Source organism: Lagenorhynchus albirostris, chromosome 14 (assembly GCF_949774975.1).
Source record: "Lagenorhynchus albirostris chromosome 14, mLagAlb1.1, whole genome shotgun sequence".
Lineage (NCBI taxonomy): Eukaryota > Metazoa > Chordata > Mammalia > Artiodactyla > Delphinidae > Lagenorhynchus > Lagenorhynchus albirostris.
In genome coordinates this window covers 610,890-630,929 of record NC_083108.1, presented here as the reverse complement: position 1 = coordinate 630,929, position 20,040 = coordinate 610,890, and the positions used below count along the sequence as shown (strand labels likewise).

Below are 20,040 nucleotides of genomic sequence, written 5' to 3'. Positions count from 1 at the left end.
ACTTAAAAAGGAAGTTTGAGAATGGTCTGTCCCTCTCCGACAAGCTGAACTATTTGCTTGGTTTTAGGGAGAGGAGTTGGCCCACGTGGAAGGATGCCCACAGTGCCCATCGCATCTGCGGGTGCCAGGCGGCCCACGGGCAGAGGTTGGACTGCATGTCCTCCCCAAGGGCCCCTGGGCCCGGAGTTCAAAGCTCCTCGGTTTGCAGACGTGCTCAGTCTCTTGTTTCAGCATTCCTACCACATTCTAGTTTGTTACTGCTCTGTAAGCGCCTAAAATAATGATGATAACTGGTTTTGTTTGCTATGGCCCAGATGTGTCCTAGCGCTAACTCATTTAAGCATCAAAACAGTGAAGGAGGTTCTACTGTTATTTCCACTTTATAGACAAGGAAAGTGACCCACAGAGAGCTAAGTGATTTGAAGATGCACTGAGGCTACTAAGTGATGGACAGGACTTGCACCCGCTGCCAGCAAGTTCACATGCACTGTTTCTAAACCAAAGTGCTGACGGTTACTCCATCACGACAAGTGAAATTAAGCAGAACATGCGTGTTATCCTTTCTTTTTCGTTTTTGTAAAATTGGTAGACTTAGCAGTTCAGATGCCTAATGAGTTTTGCTTCTATCTCAGAAAGGCATTCAATTAAGTCTCCCAAAGAAAACAGAAATGTGCGTCCCTAGAACAGTCTAGATGGGGGGAGAGTGTCCCTGGCACCACGATGAGGCAAGTTGATTGCAGTCGGCACCAGAGGCACAGCTCACTGGAGGCCCCGGCCCCTGGGTGTCCTCCTCTTTGGAGAACGTTGAGTTACCGCTTTTCCACCAGCTCAAGCTGAGGACAGAGCTAATACACTGTATGATAGAATTAGGCTTCTGAAATACCTGACAGGCTCACCAAAGAGGTTAGTAAAAATGAACAAACACAATTTAATAGAAACAAATATACTGCACCTAGATTTTAAAGAACCAAATAGCTAAAAACCGCGGATCAGGAGAAACCAAGAACAACTGCACCAGTAGAGACTGGGGGAGATGGAGAGATCTTTGCTGACTGAAAATGCAGGGTTGACTGAGAACGTGACGTGATGCCAGGAAAGGCTAGTGAGTGCTTCGGCCGGATGCACAGAGGTACGGTGTCTGGAGAGGGGAGGGGCATGGGCTCGTGCCACTCCGCACATCACAACCACGGCACAAGCTCTGAAGGGGCAGCCGCGGTGGAGCTGGGGCTGGAAATTTCCTCCCATGAAGGGTTAGGGGCTGGGGAGTATTTAGCCTGAGAAATCATACATACCCATCCGCACTCAGACCTATGTAACCCAGAGGCTGGGCACTCGCTGTGGGCCAGAGATTTCCATAAGCCGCCTTGTTTACTCATTTATTGTTCAGTGTTTCCTAGAGTTGGAGGGCTTCTGTGTTAAAGGGATCCTCCACCTAGTTCTGCCTCAGCAGCTACAATATCCATCCCCAGGGGGCAAATGCCCCACCACCCATAACAGGTTCTGCTCAGCCTAGGACAGACTCTGTCCAGAAAACACGGCACGGCCAGCGCCCAGAAGCCATCACCTCCTGGGGGAGAGGTGGCCTTTCAGGGACAGAGAGGTGGCCAGGCCTCTCCGGCTCTGATATTCAGTGAGTGTTTCTGTGAAGAAAAAAGCCTTCTTTCCAAGGTTTCGGTGTCCAGGCTCAAGCTGGAGAGGAACACCTTCTTCGTGTAAATGCACGTGGTGAAACAGCCCCTCACAGAGGCCGTCAGGATTCAAGACACACCACACACGCATCTGGCAGTGCCAGCCCGCAAAGCGCAGGCTCTCCTGGTGACCGGCCGAGCGTCTCCAGACCCCTCAAGTGCCCTTCCTCCGGGCTCTCGCGACCGCGCTTACTGGAGAGCCCCTCGCCTGCCCCTTTTCCGCAAGGGCCGCTTCCGCGTGTGGTTATGGAGGGGGCGAGGGTCTCTGCGCCTCTGGAGCCGCCCCTGCGTCGGTGGGCCCGGGGCGCAGATCGGGGTCCGCGCCTCGTGCGCCCCCGAGAGTTCGCCCTGAGTGGACACGTCCCCGGGCTCCCGGACGGACCGCCGCGCCCAGGGGTCCGCTCGCCCTAGGGACCCGCGTCCGGGCGCGAGGGGGCGCCGCGCCACAGCAGCCGGGCGGATCGCCGGGGCCGGGCCGGGCCGGGGGCGGTGCGCGGGGCGGTGCCGGACTCCGCGGGCTGCGGGCTCCAGAGACGCCGCGCTCCTCCTGGAGGAGGCCGCCGGCCCGGCGAGCCGAGCGGCAGCCCGCGGAGTCGGGGGCCCCGAGGTGAAGCTGCGCGCGCGGTGGGGCCGGGGACCCACAGGGGAGGGTCCCGGGGCCGGAACGGGGCCGGGGGCGCAGGCTTCCACACTGGAGGGTGCCGATGCCGGAGCGGGGCGGAAGGGCGCGGGGCTTCTGCAGTGAGGGCTCCGGGGCGGAGCGGGGACAGGAGACGCAGTAGGATCTACACCGGGGGGTCCCGAGGCCAGAGGGGAGACGGGGGGCGGACGCGGCGGGGAGAGAGACCTACGCTGGAGTCTCCCGGAGCCGTAGCAGGGACAGCGTGTCTACACCGTGAGATCCTGGGGCGGGGGCGGGAGGGGCGCGGGGTCTACACCCGAGCGTCTGGGCGGGCCCAGGGCAACGGGGGCGCAAGCACCTGTCCCAGAGCGGCGACAGTCCGGCGCGCGCGGTCTCTACTCGGTTGCGCAGGGGGCTGGGGCCAAGGAGATTGCGGGAGGGACATTTAAGCGCCCCTCCCCCACCACCACCCCCCCCCGGCCACCGGAGCGGCGGGCGGGGCTGGGCTGGGCGCCGCCCCCGGCCCCCCGTCAGGCTCCAAGTCCCGCGCTGGGCCGGCGCCCGGCCGCAGGCGCGCGCGGGCTCCGCCAGCTTCGTGCGCTTTCATGGAGGTCTGGGCGGCCTTGGCCGGAGCCTGGTTCCAGCTGCCGCCCCGTCTGTCTGTGTCGGATCTGCAGGAGCCCAGGTGAGGGGACGGAGGGGTGGGACAAAGCGGCGTCCGCGACCGGGAGCGGGGCGGTGACCTAAGCGGAGATCGGGGTGGGGGCACCAGAGTGGGATGACCAGGGGTCTCCCAGGCACCCTCCCTGGCTGGCTGTGGGCGCACCCGGCTCCGCGAAGAGGGCGCGGGACGTGGGCGAGTCCCCGGCGCGCGGGTGCCCTTTCCTCGCCCCTTCCTGCCGCCCCTGCTGTGCAGAGGGGAAAGTCGCCCCGTATACACAGCGGTGCGCGCTAGGGTAGCCTTACACACACACACACACACACACACACACACACACGCACGCACGCACGCACGCACGCACGGCCGCCCTCCCAGCCTTGCCTTCTCTGGCCCGGGCGCGGAGCCGGGGCGCGGAGCTGAACCCAGGAGAGGGTCTGCGAATTCTGCCAACTAGGATCCCAAGCGGAGCCGAGCCCAAGGGGCTCCCACACTCGCCCTCTGAGCCCAGATCGGGCGCCGGGGCTGGGGGGCTCAGAGAGCAGCCCGGGGTCCGGATAGTGGCTCCAGAAATGAGGGGGGCGGGTGCTCAGGGGGTCCTGGGCTTCGGCAGGGATGACAAGGACGTCCAGAAGGGCGAGCTGGGGTCTCTCTGCGCCCCTAATGCTCCCCCAAGCTCCCGAGTCCCTGGGGACCCTGCCGTGTCCCTGCGCCCGCGCGGGTTTGCTCTCCAGGGGGTTCGGGTGACCGGTGGAGCCCCCTCCCAGCCCGCTGGTCCCAGCAGACTCAGTTTCTGATTTCCGACTCTCTGGGCAGGGCTCTGATCGTGGGCTGTGTCTCCTTTTGTCACGGCTTGTCACCTCATCCGAAACTCCAGCCCAGAGCTGGGTTGGCCCCGGTGGATTCTACTTGGCCTTTGGAATCCCCTGCCTGGGCCTCCCCTTCTCCTCCCTCTCGCTGGGCTGCAAAGATGCCAGTTTCCTGAGTCCTGTACTCAAGGCCAAGATTTGGAGCCAGTGGCAGTGACCCCGCTGGGAGGTGGCCTCGCGGAGGCAGCGGTGGCAGCTGGTTTGCCCCCTCGTTCCCCGGGGCAGCTGCCGAGGGGGTCAGTTAGGGGACCCCCAAGGTCTCCCTGTCCCCCAGGGGTGGGAGCACAGAGACCCTCCGTCTCTGCGGCGACCTCCAGGGCGATCCCACAACCCAGGCAGTTTAAGCAGAAGAGGGCGCCGTCCTTCCCCCACCCCTAATCTCTAGATGGTGCGGTGTATACAGCAGGCCTCCCGAGTCTTCACCACATCTATGATGCCCCGTTAGTCGATGGATGGACTCATTCTGGCTTCCCTTAAACTGAATGCAGGGGGAGCGTGATGCCTCACTTGGGGCTGGAATCCCCTTGCTGTGGATCCCCATTGCTTACCAGCCACACACACGCTAAGGATTACACAGTATTGCCAATGAAACGCTAGTATATCTGCACCTTCACTGGGGATAAGTTAGGAGAAAACTCCCAGACCCCTTCCAAGGCCAGTGCCAAGTGTCTTGATCCTTTTCATCTTACAATTTGTGTATTTCCACTTTGCAAAAGTTTTTTTTTTAATACCTTGAGATTCCCATAATTTAAGGAAACAATTGGATGTTTTTGTAGGCATGAGAGAAAAGGAGGGACACGAGTTCTTGCCTGGCACTGAGGCCTGCGCACGCCAGATGCTCAGAAAATATGTGCTGGTTGATTCATTGTTTGAGTTTAATTAAGAGATTCTACCCAGGGTATGGCTGGGACCTGCACTATCATAATTACAGGTGTATGTGCGATGATTAATAGGTCGTGTGGAACACATGGGTTGGTAGGAAATGATAACATGTTGGGTTTTGCCCTGGCAAAAGCAGGTGGGCTCCGTGTCCCTGGAGGATTTGACAGCCAGGGGCACGGGCAGCCCCGTTCCTACCCCAGCTCTCCCCCCCGGGCACCAGGAGGGCAGGGCGGGCTCAGGGGCGTTGGAGCAGGGGGCAGCCTCTCAACTTCCGCGGCAGCGTGGATGCGAGGGGTGGGAGCGCAGGGGAGCAGATGAGGCGGTGCCGGATGTGAGGGCCCAGGGGGTCCGGGAAGAATGGCCACGTGCGTCTGAATATCTGAGCACCATGTCCTAATGGGCAATTTCCCGAGGAACAGGGACATTTTAGGACTGAGGCGCGGAGCCCGCACTGCCCGCGAGGTCACTCAGGGTCAGACTGAAGAGGGCGTCACTGGGTAGCTCCAGGCCGAGGTGGAGGAGGGTGCCGGGTGAGAGCCGCTCACACCCCAGCACCCTGGCAAGCCCTCCCTCGCTGCCCCACGACGGCCTGGAACCTGCAGCATCACCCTCGGAGCTGGTCAGGGCTCAGGCTCTGGCCCCAGCCAGCCTTTCAGTGGGTGATTAGTCTGCACGTCACAGCTGAAAGGGGGTCCGCTTGGGCGTTGAAGAAACAGCCGTGTCATACATACAATGGAATATTACTCAGCCATAAAAAAGAAATGAAATTGAGTTATTTGTAGTGAGATGGATGGACCTAGAGTCTGTCATACAGAGTGAAGTAAGTCAGAAAGAGAAAAACAAATACCATATGCTAACGCATATATATGGAATCTAAAAAGAAAAAAAAGGCATGAAGAACCTAGGGGTAAGATGTGAATAAAGATGCAGACCTACTAGAGAATGGACTTGAGGATACGGGGAGGGGGAAGGGTGAGCTGTGACAAAGTGAGAGAGTGGCATGGACATATAAACACTACCAAACGTAAAATAGATCGCTAGTGGGAAGCAGCCGCATAGCACAGGGAGATCAGCTCGGTGCTTTGTGACCACCTAGAGCGGTGGGATAGGGAGGGTGGGAGGGAGACGCCAGAGGGAGGAGATATGGGGACATATGTATACGTATAGCTGATTCACTTTGTTATACAGCAGAAACTAACACACCATTGTAAAGAAATTATACTCCAATAAAGATGTTAAAAAAAAAAGAAAGAAAGAAACAGCCGTGTCTCTGTCACCTCCCAGTGGCTCTCCTGAGAGCTTCAGCGCTTCTCAGCCGAAGCAGACGAGACAGAGGCCTGCTCCCCACTCGGCGTCGCACCTGTGGGCACCTGCCAGGTACAGACGGTTACTCGGTGCCCCGTGCCATTAACGCACCCAAGCAGGCACGGGTGCGCGTTGCTGTGAGGCCAGACACACGCGTACTGGGCCTCCTCGATCGTAGCCGCAGGGCAAACGTTTCAGCTGCTGCTGCTTTGTCTTTCCTGATCCCTCCCGTGTCAGACCAGAAGGCTGCACTGAACCATGCCAGCTCTCTGACTTTCGGGGGAAAACTCGTTTCTGTGAAACAGAGCCGGGCATACATTCACGCAGAATGAAACTCCCAACACTTTAATTTGATTGTTTAGAAAGAAGACAAACTGAAATGTCACGTATAAATAGTACAGGAGACATTACGTTGTTTTTTAAATTAATGAAGCTAAAAAGCGAGAGCAGACCGCACACCGAGGGGCAGACGGTGCCCTGGGCCCCCGACGCCTCGCCGCTCCCGAGGGGCTCCGGCTGGGCCACGGCGCTCTGCCCCCGCCTCACCCACCCGACACCTGCTCTGTCCGCCCCCCTCGGCCTCCCGCCTCCCTAGACAAGCCTCCTGGGGAGGGAGCAGATAAGCTCCAGTGGTGGCAGAGCCAGAGCGCTGGGCTGCAGTTCCCAGAATTTAATGACCTTCCTGGATATTTTTAACCTTCTCAGATATTTAAACGATGGAGTTTAAACCTCAGATTAGACTTGGGAAGTGCTGGGCACATGAAAAGCGAGGCTAGGATTATGGGGCCCAGCAGAGCCTCAGAAACCCTCAGGCTGATATGAATGTTGGGTTTTTACTAAATTCTAGCTTGAAGACGCAGGTTTATTTTTGTAAAGGATTAGCCTTTTCCGGTGGGAAAGGCTGTGATCTCCGTGTTCCTGACTCAGCCCTCACCGGCCTGCAGCCACCCGGCCCCAACAGGACGCAGGGAGGGTGTGTGTGGATGGAGGGTCTGCCCCCCGCTGGCGTGGCTTCCTGGAGCCTGTGCGCTCCCAGCCAGGGGTCCCCACATGCACCCTCACCCCTCCCATCCCCAGAGGGTGCCTGCCTCCGTCCCGGGTTCTGTCCGGGGCTTGGCATGGGGCCTGGGCTTCGGAGCCTCAGCCGGAGTCCAGGTGATTCCCATCACTGGGGCAGTGGGAAGCTGGTGTGTGGGTTCTGACTGGCGTCTTTGTAGCAGAGTGAAACGGAAAGTACCGGCATGTCACCTATTATGAGTGCAGTTCTCTGTGTTCTGGGTCACAACGTTAAACGGGTTCAAAATAACGGAAAGGCCCTGCCCAGAACGTATGTCTAAAAGCCGGATCTCCCCGCTGAGTTCAGCGTAGCCGGGCAGCCGAACGGCCAGGCTCACAGCAGAGCGCAGGGCTGCCCACTGGGGTGGGGCCGGCCCGGGGCGGGGGGCGGGGGGGGGTGGGGGGCGGGGGCGCGCCGGCCGGGGGGGCGGGGCGCTGGCTTAGGCCCCGCCCCTTGCTAAGCAGGCACCTGCTGGACTCCCTGGTCCCGGAGTCCCACCCGCACAAGGGTGCCGCCGCCGGCCCCTGGGGCAGAGTCCCCGTGCGCTGTCTGAGGCCCCGACCTCCAGGCCAAGCTGATTTCAGATCGTCTCCCTGAACAAACAGCGGCCCAACCGGGTCTGGTAACAGCCAGGAAGAGGGTTCCCTTCCTTTCCGGGGGTCGAGGAGGCGTGTAGATTAACATGGGAAAAAGTGCATGACAAGTGTTAAATCCGTATGTTTTATGTAACATCATAGCAATTAATGCAATGGAGTGTAACGCTTCAGTGCAATAAAACGCATTAAAAATTAATGGCCGTTATGTAGATTAGCTACTTAGTCTTGGGAAGGGAACGGTCTTGCTTCTCAGCCTCTGATGTTTGATTGTGGTGCTGTACTGTTGTGAGGCCCCTTTCTGGAGAATTTAGCTAGTTCACAGTTACTTCAAGAAAATGACCGCTTCTGACTGTGAACAAATTTCCTTGATTTTTTTTTTCCACCAAAAGAAAAAAAAAGACATATTTTAGATGAAGAAAGATAGGAAATATGTATCGTTGGCTTCTCGAATACTCACCAAATTGGAAGTAGAAAAATTCTAGAGTCTCAAGAAAACGCAGAGGTGGGCGGGGCAACGAGCACGATGAACAAGGTGGCTTTTCATCTCCTGGAATCCTGACGTGTTGTTTTAACAAGAAACCTACAACTGGGGGGCGGAGGCTTCGCAAGTAAGAGGCTTCCGAGGGGCTGTCACTCCCGGCAAACACCTGCCGGCCGGCTGGGGGCCGCGATGCATCTGAGCCCACGCCTGGTCCCCGGGGAGGGGGGTGCCCGGTGCGTCCACCGGAGCAGAGCTGCAGGCAGACAGGCCGTTGGGAGGGAGAGGGGCCCGCTCTGCTCAGCGGCGTCATGGGTGGGTCACGTCTGGGCTGACGCCCTTTTATATGAAGAGATTATTTCACACCGAAGGGAACGCGACCAAAGAGAAGCCCGCTCCAAGCCCGAGGAGCAAGTGGAAAGGTGGCGCCTCATGTCTCCAGATACGACAAAGGCAACTAAAAATATCTGCTATTTCACCATGAAAGAAGTACATTTTTATCATAGAGGAACTGGAAACATAGATTAAAGAGAAGCATAAGTTTAAGAAGAAGCTTGTGTAATTCCACTCCTAGAGGGACCAGCTACTGATTGTTAGGATATGTCCAAGCTTGTGTAATTCCACTCCTAGAGGAACGGCTACTGATTCGTTAGGATATGTCCTTCTTTCAGGGTTTATATACAGAATTACCACCCACAGTCCCACGTACACACACTCTCACACAAGCATTTGGGATCATTTTATGTCTTCATGTTTTCACTTGTTAAATTGAATATTTTTGGGTGGATTTGTCAAAATGCGTTTGTGTTTCCTTCTATTGTTGGCCATGTGGGTTGTTTCTCATTTCTCAATATTCTATAATAGACATCTTTATCTTCAGAAGGCGTTTCATTTGGTCACAGTGCATGAGCCCTCAGGCTTTTCATACATGACGCCAGATGGTTTCTCGGGAAAGTTGTGCTGGAGTTCCCTGCACATCACCTTGACTCTCATCACATTTCGAATCTTAATCTCTGCATTTCCAATGCCAAGGTCTTTCTGTCGGAAGGTACCACGGGGTCGTTACAAAACACTCGCGCAGGAGAAAGTGTGAATCGGGACGTGTGTTGCCACCAAGCTGGCCGGCTCCTGGGCTGTTTGTCACGCATGTCCCTGCATGTCCCGCACTGGGAGATGCCTGGTTTCCTGCCTGTGTTTTCAGGGGTCATTGCTGCCTCGGTTGTCCCATCTGTCTCCCGGGAAGGCTGTGCTTCTTCCCCCGCTGCCTTTTCCTCCTGTCCTCTGTTTCTCTGTGGCGGCCTCGCTTCTCCCGTTTTTGGCGTGTGCTTCCTCCCGGACCACCGTTTGCCCACGCTGTTTGCATTTACCTCCAGCCCTGCAGTGGGCCGCCAGCCGTGCGAGCACCAGCACTTGGGCGCCCACCCTCTGGCCTTGGCCACATGGCTGTGTCTGTGCTGCAGGGCCCAGCAGACGTCTCTGAGTGTTCACAGTGAGCTGGGTTCTGTGCTGAGCATCTGGAGTCCAGTTGTGGAGGAGGAGATGTGTACAGATACAGGAAGATGGACGCAGCTACACACACATGCACATCCATACACACGTGTACACACCCACCTATACACCTACACGCATGCACATCGACACACACGTATACATGTATACACACATACATACCCACCCACATGTGTACACACCCACATATACACACATTCACACACACACGCTTGCACAAGCCTGGCGGGCAGGGGAGACCCTTAGAGAAATCTCCAGGCAACACTCCGTGAGCCATGCGGCCTGGAGACTTGGAGTGGCGCCCGGGGGTTGGGGGCTCTGAGCGGGGTGGCCCGTGTGCGCTTGTGTGGCTCACAGACCTCTTCTTGGTGTCGGTACGTGGGGGGAATGTAGGCGACTTTGAGACGTGTCCCCACTGAGCAGCGTGCGGCCGTCTTCAGGCCACGTGCCTGCCCTGGGGCTGCCCCCCGTCCCCCTCCACTCCGCACCCCCAGTTCAGGGAGGCTGCCCAGCGAGGCCCTTTGTCCGCGCTCGGTACTCAGTCGGCCTCTCACTGCACCTGCCCTGCAGCCCGTGCGGCCCTGGGCCAGGTGCGGCCTGCCCTCCCACCGCCGCGGCCCCGGGGAACAGGAATCATTCTGTCCACACACACAACGCGCCGCCCAGCTCGGCCTGGAGAAGAAGGGCCCCAGAATCGGACGTCAGTTGGCGCCATTCACGGCTGCGGGGAGGAGGCCTTGGCACGCGGCTCCCCCACCCCCGGCCTGTGAAGGGGCGTCCCGCTGCCCCTTTGGTGGTGAGACCAGAATAAGGGCTTACAAGCCCCGTTTCAGGCAGGTGAAGGCGATGTTAATGGAGGACAAACAGGACAGTGTGGGCATTTGTTTGCAAAACCGTCATTGGCTCGGGGCCAGAATTAGAAGTTACTGACTTGAGCTCTGCAGCATTTCCTTCTTCACCCTCCCCACGGGTCTAGGCTCCGCGTAGAGTCTCAAGGCTGAACTCCCTCATCTTTTTTCATGTTTAAGTATTAGAATTAGCCCCAAACCTGGGCCACTTGAGACTCCCAGGTGTTGAGCTGGAAAGAACTCGGGGAGACTCACCCCAAGGACAAGGAAACTGACCTGCCCGCGATCAGTCACGGCCCTGGGCTCAGACCTCGAGTTTGGGTCGGCGCCTGGGGTCTGCAGGCAGCGGGCGGCCGTTCTCTGCTCCCCCAACAGCGGGGCCTCTGGGGGTGTGTTTTGAGAGGTCTGTGCCCCCGGGGCTTGTCTGTCCTCACTGTCCATGTGACTCCTGCGTCTCGGGGCTCCGTCTGCCTGGGGATGTCATCACCCAGATGTCCTCTCGCTGGGGGGACAAGCCCTGCCGCCAGAGGTCCTTGGCGGGTCGTTTCCTCCATTGGATGATAAGAAACATCTGAGTGATGAGCTCAAGGCCACACAGCTCCCGACTGAGGGGCCAAGGCTCACATTTTCTGACTCACAATCCTTTCTAGCCTCCGTGGTTGTGAGGCCCCAGACCCGGGCTGGAGTCTGCACTTGAGAGCCTGGTGTGCGGCCCCAGCCCCACGCAGACACCCCGGCACACGGGCACCTGACGGGGCATCCCTGCCATTCCTCCCTCACAGCAGGGTGGGCACTCGGACCCACTGATGACACCTCCAGATGGTGCCTCTAGGCGTCCCAGCCTAGAGCAGAAGCCTTCACTTCTCCCAGGCACTGTTAACAGGAGTCTCGCCGAATGCCCGCCGACTTGGGGCCCAGCCTCCCTGCCTCCGTGACTCACTGCTGTGGTTTCCAACCCCTCCTCCTGCCTCATGGGCTCCCAGCCTCCAGGGGTTGTGAGGTCGCTGAGCTGGTGGCCAGTGTCCATGTCACTCAGGCACCTGTGGCGTGCTCACACGACTGCTGTCCCTCTCTGTGGCGTGGAAACAACCCCCATGGCCTTGCAGGGAGGAGAGCAGGCACGAAGTACTGTCGGCACCCAGGGTGGAGCTTCTTAGGTAAAAGGCCTTTCTGTCTTAGGGCAGAAGCTAGTATTTCAAAAAGAGGAGGAACTTGGAAATAGTCTAAAAGAAAAAAAATCAAAGTAAAGAGGGACAAAAAGAGAAACTTAGAAAGGAAGCGTTGGGAAAGAGACAGGAGAGGCTGGAGAAAGACGCCCGTGTCAGGAATGTGACAGTCGTGATGGGGCACAGGCTCTCCTGGGACATGGGGTGGGGCTCCATGGCACTGAGGGAGACTCATCCTAGCACTGCAGAGGGCAGGGCAGGCTGACCAGGATGCTGGGGCCGTGGCTCAACCAGTAAGAGGAGACCGACTTCAATGTCATCCAATACCAGATACTGAGTAGAGGCAGTACATACGGAAAGCAAACATTTTAAAACAAACTAGAAAAATCTAGAAGTTACTATTTAAAGTCTCTGGAGGGACAGGACTTTCCAACCTCAGAAGTGGTGGGTGATATCCGTCAGCAATGACTGTTATAAAAACAAACCAGAACTTCAACAACACTCAAAAACTGGTTGTGTTTCTATACACTAGCATTGAACAATCTGAAAAGGAAATTAAGAAAACAACTCCATTTATAACAGCATCAAAAAGAATAAAATACTTAGGAATACATTTAACCAAGGAAGTACTTGTACGCTGAAAAATACAAAGAAATTAAAGACCTGAATAAATGGAGAGACATCTTGTGTTCATGGATTGGAAGGCTTAATATTGTCAAAGTGTCAGTACTCCCCAAACTGCCCTACAGATTCAGTATGCTCCCTGTCAAAATCCCTACTTCCTGTTTGCAGAAATGGCTGGTCCTAAAATTCATATGGAATTGCAAAGGACCCAGGTAAGTAAAAAAAAATCTTGAAAAAGAAGAACAAGGTTGGAGGATTCACACTTACTACTTATTGAAACTTACTTCAAAACAACAGTAATCAAAATGGTGTGGTCTTGGCATAAGAAGAGATGTATAGATTAATGGAATAGATTAGGGAGTCTGGAAATGAACCCCAAAATCTGTGGAGGTTGATTTTCAACAGAGGATCCAAGACCATTTAGTGGGGAAAGAATAGTTTCTTCAACAAATGGAGCTGGAACAATAGGATTCAACATGCAAAAGAACGTCCAAAAGTATCTCTGATACAAAAAAAAAAAAAATCGCTCATCATACCAAGAACCAGAAATATCAAAACCTGACTGAAAAAAGACCATCAATAAATGCTGAGATGAATCAGATGTTGGAATTATCTGACTAGTCTTCTAAAGCAGCCTTCACAAAAACGCTTCACCAAGCAATTATGGGTTTTCCTGAAACAAACAAACAAGAAAAACCCAGAAAATTTCAGCAAAGAAATGCAAGTTATAAAAAAAATACAAAGAAATTATAGAAGTGAAAAATACAATAATTGAATTTAAAAACTTGCTGCATGGGGTCAAAAGTAGAGAGGACATAACAGAGGATAAAATCAGTGAACCTGAGACTAATCAAAACTGACCAGTCTCAACAACAGAGAGAAAAAGAAGACTGAAAATAAAAATGAACAGAGTCATAAGGACCTGTGGGAAAATAACAAAAATATCAACATTTTTATCATCAGGCCTCAGAAGGAGAGAAGAAACGGAATGGGACTGAAAAAGTGTTTGAATAAAGAATGCCTGAAAACCTCTCAAACCTGACAAAAAATACAAACCTACAGACTCAAGGAGCAGAGCAGAAAAATGACAGAAAAATCTCTAAATTCTTGGGAATTAATAACACACACAAACAATTCATATGTCAAAGAGGAAGTCTCAAATTTTAAAATATATAGCACTAAAAGGAGATGAAGACACAACAAATCAAAACATGTGGAATGCAGCCAAAGCAGTGCTGAGGAAAATTGATAGCACTAAAATGCTTATATTAGAAAAGAGGAAAGATCTCTATATATGATACTGTATCAATAATATAACTTTTAAAATTGTGTTAATTCTTTAAGAACTCCTAAAGAAAAGAAATCTCCAGGTCCTGGGGGTTTCACTGGAAAATTCTACCAAACATTCAAAAAAGAATTAATCCTACCAGGGCTTCCCTGGTGGCGCAGTGGTTGCAAGTCCGCCTACCGATGCAGGGGACACGGGTTCGTGCCCTGGTTCGGGAAGATCCTGCATGCCGCAGAGCGGCTGGGCCCGTGAGCCATGGCCGCTGAGCCTGTGCGTCTGGAGCCTGTGCTCCGCAACGGGAGAGGTCACAACAATGAGAGGCCCGCGTACCGCAAAAAAAAAAAAAAAAAAAAAAAAAAGAATTAATCCTACCAAACATTTAACAAAAAGGAGGGAACACTTTCTAAGTCTCTTTGAGGTTAGCATTACCTGGAGACCACATTAGACAAAGACAACACACAAAAAAGAGAACTACAGATCAATATCATTCATGAACTTGGACACAAAATCCTAAACAAAATATTGGCACTTTGAATCTAGTGATGCATAAAGTTACTGGACCAAGTGAGATTTAATCCAGGTATGCAAATGTGGTTCAACATTCAAAAATCAGTCAGTATAATTCACCTTATCAACAGAACAGATATATAATCACATCAACTGATGCAGAAAAAGCATTTGATAAAATACAACACCCACTAATAATGAAAACTCTCAGAAAAGTAGAAATAGATCCTCAACTTGATAAACAGCACCTGAAAAAAACATACAGCTAACATCATACTTAATGGTGAATGGCTGAATGTTTTCCCCCTCAGATCAGGAACAAGGTAAAGGCGTCTCCTCTCAACCTAGTACTGAAAGTTAAATAAAGCAAGAAAAGGAAATAAAAGGCACACAGTTCAGAAAGGAAGAAATATAACTACCCCTCTTTGCAGGTGCCATGATTATCTGTGTAGAAAATTCCAAGGAATGTACCAAGAAAGCTCCTAGAACCAGTAAGTGAATACAGCAAGGTCACAGGGTAAGATATTAAGACACAAAAATCACTCACATTTCTGTATACCAACAATTAATGTGTGAAACCAGTTAAAAACACAAGACCATTACAGTCACTTGAAAGAAAATTAAATACTTAGGTATGAATGATGCAAAACACTTATAGGGTCCATATGCTGCAGTTTATAAAATGCGGATGAAAGATATCAAAGAAGACCTGAACAATAGGACGGCATACCATGTTCATGGACTAGAAGGCTCTGCACAGTACAGTTGAACGATAGAACGGCATACCATGTTCATGGATTAGAAGGCTCTGCACAGTACAGTTGTCTATTCTCCTCAAACTGATCTACGGGTTTAATACGATTTCTATCAAAACCCCAACAAGAATTTTTGTAGACATGTACAGCTTATTCTAAAATTCATATAGAAAGGCACAGGCTCTAAGATAGCTAAAACAATCTTGAAAAAGAAGGATAAAGTGGATAATTACTCTACCCAATATTAATGCTCACTATATAGCTCCAGTAATAAGACAATGTGATGCTGGCAGAGGGACAGACAGATGCGTAGGACATGGAACCCAGTAGTGGACCCACACAGGTACACCTAACTGATCTTCAACGAAGTTACAAAACCAGTTCAGTGGAGGAAGCGTAGCCTTTTCAACAAATGGCAGTTCAGTTGGTCATCCACAGGAGAAAAAAAGAACTTATCCTTAACTTCACACCTTCTATAAAAATCAACTCAAACAGGGGCTTCCCTGGTGGCGCAGTGGTGGAGAGTCCGCCTGCCGATGCAGGGGACGCGGGTTCGTGCCCCGGTCCGGGAAGATCCCACATGCCACGGAGCGGCTGGGCCCGTGAGCCATGGCTGCTGAGCCTGCACGTCCGGAGCCTGTGCTCCACAACGGGAGAGGCCACAACAGTGAGAGGCCCGTGTACCGCAAAAAGGAAAAAAAAAAAAAATCAACTCAAACACAACACTGTAACTCAGTTATATTTCAATAAAATACATGTTTTAAAAATTAACTCAAAAATAGAACACAGACTTTAATGGAAAACTGTAAGACTTTTAGAAAAAAATAGGAGAGAATCGTCTGGATTTAGGGTTAGGCAAAAAGTTATTAGACTTGACACCAAAAGCATGGTCTGTAGAAGGTAGACTTGATAAATTGGACCTCGTCAGAATTAAAAACTGCTTTTCCAAAGACCCTTTGAAGAGCATGAAAGGAAAAGCTACAGAGTGGGAGACAATGTTTGCAAACCACACATCCAATAAAGGACCCAAATCTGTAGTATATAAAGGATTCTCAGAACTCAATAGCCAACAACAACAACAAAACCAAAAATATCCAATTAAAAATGAGCAAAATACATGAACAGTTATTTCACTGAAGAGGATATAAAGATGGTAAATAAGCACGTGAAAGGTGTTCACCATCATTAGCCACTAGAGAAAAGCAAATTAAAGCCACAAAAGTGTTTCACTACACACTTATCAAAATAAATTAAAAATATACACCAAATGCCGACAAGGGCGTAGAGGAATGATCTCTCGTACATCGCTGGTGGGAATGTAAAATGGTACAATCACCGTGGAAATGTGTTTGGCGGTTTTTTATGAAATCGATTATGCAACTACAATATGACCCAGCGGTTGCACTCCTGGGCATTTATCCCAGAGAAATGACAACTTCTGTTCACATAAAAGCCTGCACATGACAGTTTATTGCAGTTCTGTTTGTAATAATCAAAAACTGGATACAACCCAGATTCTTTCTGTGGGTGAACGGTTAACTGTGGTCCGTCCACACCATGAAATACTACTTGCAATAAAATAGGAGTGAGGTATTGATACACGCGGTAGCTTGGATGAATCTCTGGGGAATTCGCTGAGTAAAAACACTTTTTACAATGAAAAATCTATTTATGTGTTAGTTAGTAATATACTTTAATATATATTTCTATTGGGGGTAGGGAAGGCTTCTCAGAGAAGATGACTTTAATATGCAAAGTGGTGTTCTCTGCGGCCTTCATACAAGTGTCTAGCTGTAAAGTACCAGTGAAATAGTGTCCAGTGATAGGGCAGTGCTGAGGGAGGGTAATGGCCCATTACCCCTCCCCAGTGTCCACCCACACGCTTACAGGCAGTCAGGAGAGCTTAGGTAGGACTTGGAGTGGCATCAAAGGAGAGCCAACGTCCTATTTCCATGGGGTTCCCGGTGCCAAGGAGAGAACCACGATTTAGCGAAAATGTGGGCATTTCCCTACAGCCCTCGCTGCCCACCGACCCCGTCCCACCAGCCAGACCCCTGCGTGGAAGCCTTGCTCAGCCTTCCTGTCTGACTGGGAGGGAGCAAAGAGGAGAACTGTGTAGTCTGAGGACATGTGAGCTCCAGTGTTCCCCTGGGGGCTCTCTTGCCTCTCCTGCTGTGGACGCAGGGCCTGCAGGCACCCACCCGTCCATCTCCCTCCCCGCCGGGCACCATGCCCACTGCAGCTGCCAGCAGCCGGAGGTCAACTCAGCCACCTGAGTCAGAATACGGAAAGAACGTGGGGGCGGACCCCCAGCTCTACGACGGCTGTCAGTGGTGATGGGATTAAAGGTAGTTCTTCCTTCTATGTTATCGCACTGTCCAATTTTCCACTTTTCCCATGGCTTAGTTTTATACTTGGAACATTATTCTTTACGAAGATGAACTTCTAAGACTCATTTATGCAAATTAATGTAGAGATGAATAAGAAACATCAAAACATATCCTTCTTGTGGCTGAAAAGAAAAGTGTTGCGTCCGTGGTGGGAAGTCTCGTCCCACGCCTTTCTGACAGACCTCCTCCTCTGCATCCAGCAGCTGACCGGTGACACCTGGGGCTTTTGCAGGGTGGACGAGGCACAGCTGCCTCCCTCATTGCTGGGAGCTGGATCGCAGTGGGATCGTAGTGCTCTGTTTGGGCGAAATTAACCCTCTAGTCCCGTCGAAGCAGCTGGAACGCATGGGGTGGGTTGGGCGGGGGCTCAGGGGCGGGGCGTGTCGTCTCGGGGACTCGGGATGCTGGGAACCACGTACATTCACATCCTCCCGTGAAAAGTTCGGAACCTCCTTAGGACCCTGCGACGCTCAGGATACCACATACCCGAGACAGGGTCCGGCAGCCCTGCGTGTCCCCTGGAAGGCGGCCACTGGAAAGGCCCAGTGCCGGGAGGGCTGCCAGGAAGCTGCTAGGATCAGGCTGTGGGCTCTTCCCTGATGGAAGGCTCTGGCGGGAGCGGCGCCCAGCCCCCTGCCCCCTCCTGACTGCGGCTGCTCCAAGGGACCTGCTCGCTGCCTCTGCCGCACACCCCCAGGAAGAGTTGGCCGCTGCTTGGCCGTCATCCCAGTTGTGAGTGCGAGGGGCAGTGGACCCCCATTTGTTCTCCCACCCCAGGTCCATCCGGGCCGCCCTACGGAGGTGCCGACGGAATCCGCTGGGTGGGACCCACAGGTGAGGCGCCCGGGTCGTGGAGTCCCCTCCCTCGGGGCTGCCCTGGGCCTGTTGAGCCGCGCCCTGCTTCCTCTTCATCCCCGCCCCCCCCACAAGCTCTCCCGACCTCTTAGAACAAGTGTGCGTTGGTAAGGTAAGAAACTATTTGGGGGCTTCCCTTCCCTGGTGGCGCAGTGGTTACGTCAATGCAGGGGACACGGGTTTGAGCCCTGATCCGGGAAGATCCCACATGCCGTGGAGCAACTGAGCCCGCGTGCCACAGGTACTGAAGCCCGCACGCCTAGATCCCATGCTCCGCAACAAGAGAAGCCACCGCAATGAGAAGCCTGCGCACCACAACGAAGAGTAGCCCCCGCTCGCCGCAACTAGAGAAAGCCCGCGCGCAGCAACGAAGACCCAACGCAGCCAAAAATAAATAAATTTTAAATATATATATATATATATATTAAAAAAAGAAACTATTTGAACCGAAGAGAAAATGTTCTTGAAGCAAGTGGCACAACTGTTTATTTTGGGGCCTCTGTTAACAGCAAGCTGTATAAAAATTAAATGATACCAGTTCACCCCAAGTAGGTCATCATGTGCGGCAGCCCCTCCCCAGTCAACGGAGTTTCCTGCTGTGCTTCCACACAAGCCTCACCTGATCTGGACGCCTCATTCAGAACTGGCCCGAGGGCCTGCGTACCCCTGGGCCATCGGAGAGCGGCTGCCCGTTGGCAGGACCTGCCTGCAGTCCCACAGGCAAACACGAGGGCTTTGTTGTCATCGTAGAAATGGTCACATCTGGGCTACAGGAAGGTGATGGCACTGCCTGGAAGGAACAGCGATGGCCTCGCTGGTTCCCTACCCGGTGATACAGGCGCCGTCACTGCCACTCGCCGTCGCGGGTGGAGAAACGGACACAGGGTAGGCAGTCGACTTGCGAATGTCACATAGCTCTCGAGCTCTCGAGCTTTCGGTCCCTGAATTTAACTCCTCAAGGGACCTCCTACAATGTTTGCCCTTTTGTGACTGGCTTCTCTCACTTAGCACGGTGTTCTCAACGTTGGTCCACGTTGTAGCGGAATTTCTTTCCTTTTTATAACGTAACCTTATAACATTCCCTGTGTCTATCACCACCTGCTGCTGACCCACCCGTCGGCTGATGGACACCTGGGTTGCTTCCACCTTTGGCTGTTGTGAACCGCACTGCTGTGAACGTGGGCGCACAAGTATCTGTTTGAGTCCCTGCTTTCAATTCTTCTGGGTAGATACACAGAACTGGCATTATTGGATCATACAGTGACTCTATTTTTAATTTTTTTTTTTTTTTTTTTTTTTGCGGTACGCGGGCCTCTCACTGTTGTGGCCTCTCCCGTTGCAGAGCACAGGCTCTGGACGCGCAGTGGCCATGGCTCACGGGCCCAGCTGCTCCGTGGCATGTGGGATCTTCCTGGACCGGGGCACGAACCCGCGTCCCCTGCATCGGCAGGCGGACTCCCAACCACTGCGCCACCAGGGAAGCCCCTATTTTTAATTTTTTGAGGGATCCCTGTACTGTTTTCCACAGTGATTGTACCATTTTATATTCCCACCTCCAGTGCCCAAGGGTTCAAATTTCTCCACATCCTCGCCAATACTCTTTCTGTTTGTTTTTTTTCTTTATAATAGCCACCCTAATGGATGTGAAGTGGTATATTATTGTGGTTTCGATTTTCATTTCTCTAATGATTAGTGTTGTTAGAGCATCTTTTCATGTGCTTATTGGCCATTTATTTATTTTTCTTTGGAGAAATATCTATTCAAGTCCTTTGTCCATTTTTAAAATAGGTTTTTTAGGTTGTCATTGAGCTGTAGGAGTTCTCCATATATTCTAGATACCAGTCCTTTATCAGATATATGGCTTGAAAATATTTTCTCCTTATCATCTGATCTGTGGGCTGTCTTCCCACTCTGGTGATAGTGTTCATTGGTGAACAAAATTA

The 20,040-nt window shown here is 52.7% G+C and overlaps 1 protein-coding gene across 2 annotated transcripts in view; it reads left to right on the top strand.

Moving 5' to 3' along the window:
* Positions 1 to 2,271: 2,271 nt before the first annotated feature.
* KCNG2 (potassium voltage-gated channel modifier subfamily G member 2) overlaps positions 2,272 to 20,040 on the top strand; it is a 78,733-nt gene continuing 60,964 nt past the window's right edge. The window contains exon 1 of one of the 2 annotated variants that reach the window (XM_060122085.1): positions 2,272 to 2,295. The gene's annotated coding sequence lies outside the window, so the exon portion shown is untranslated. Of the gene's footprint in view, positions 2,296 to 2,779; positions 2,996 to 20,040 lie in introns of those variants that run through there. The other variant, XM_060122084.1, reaches the window with a different exon arrangement.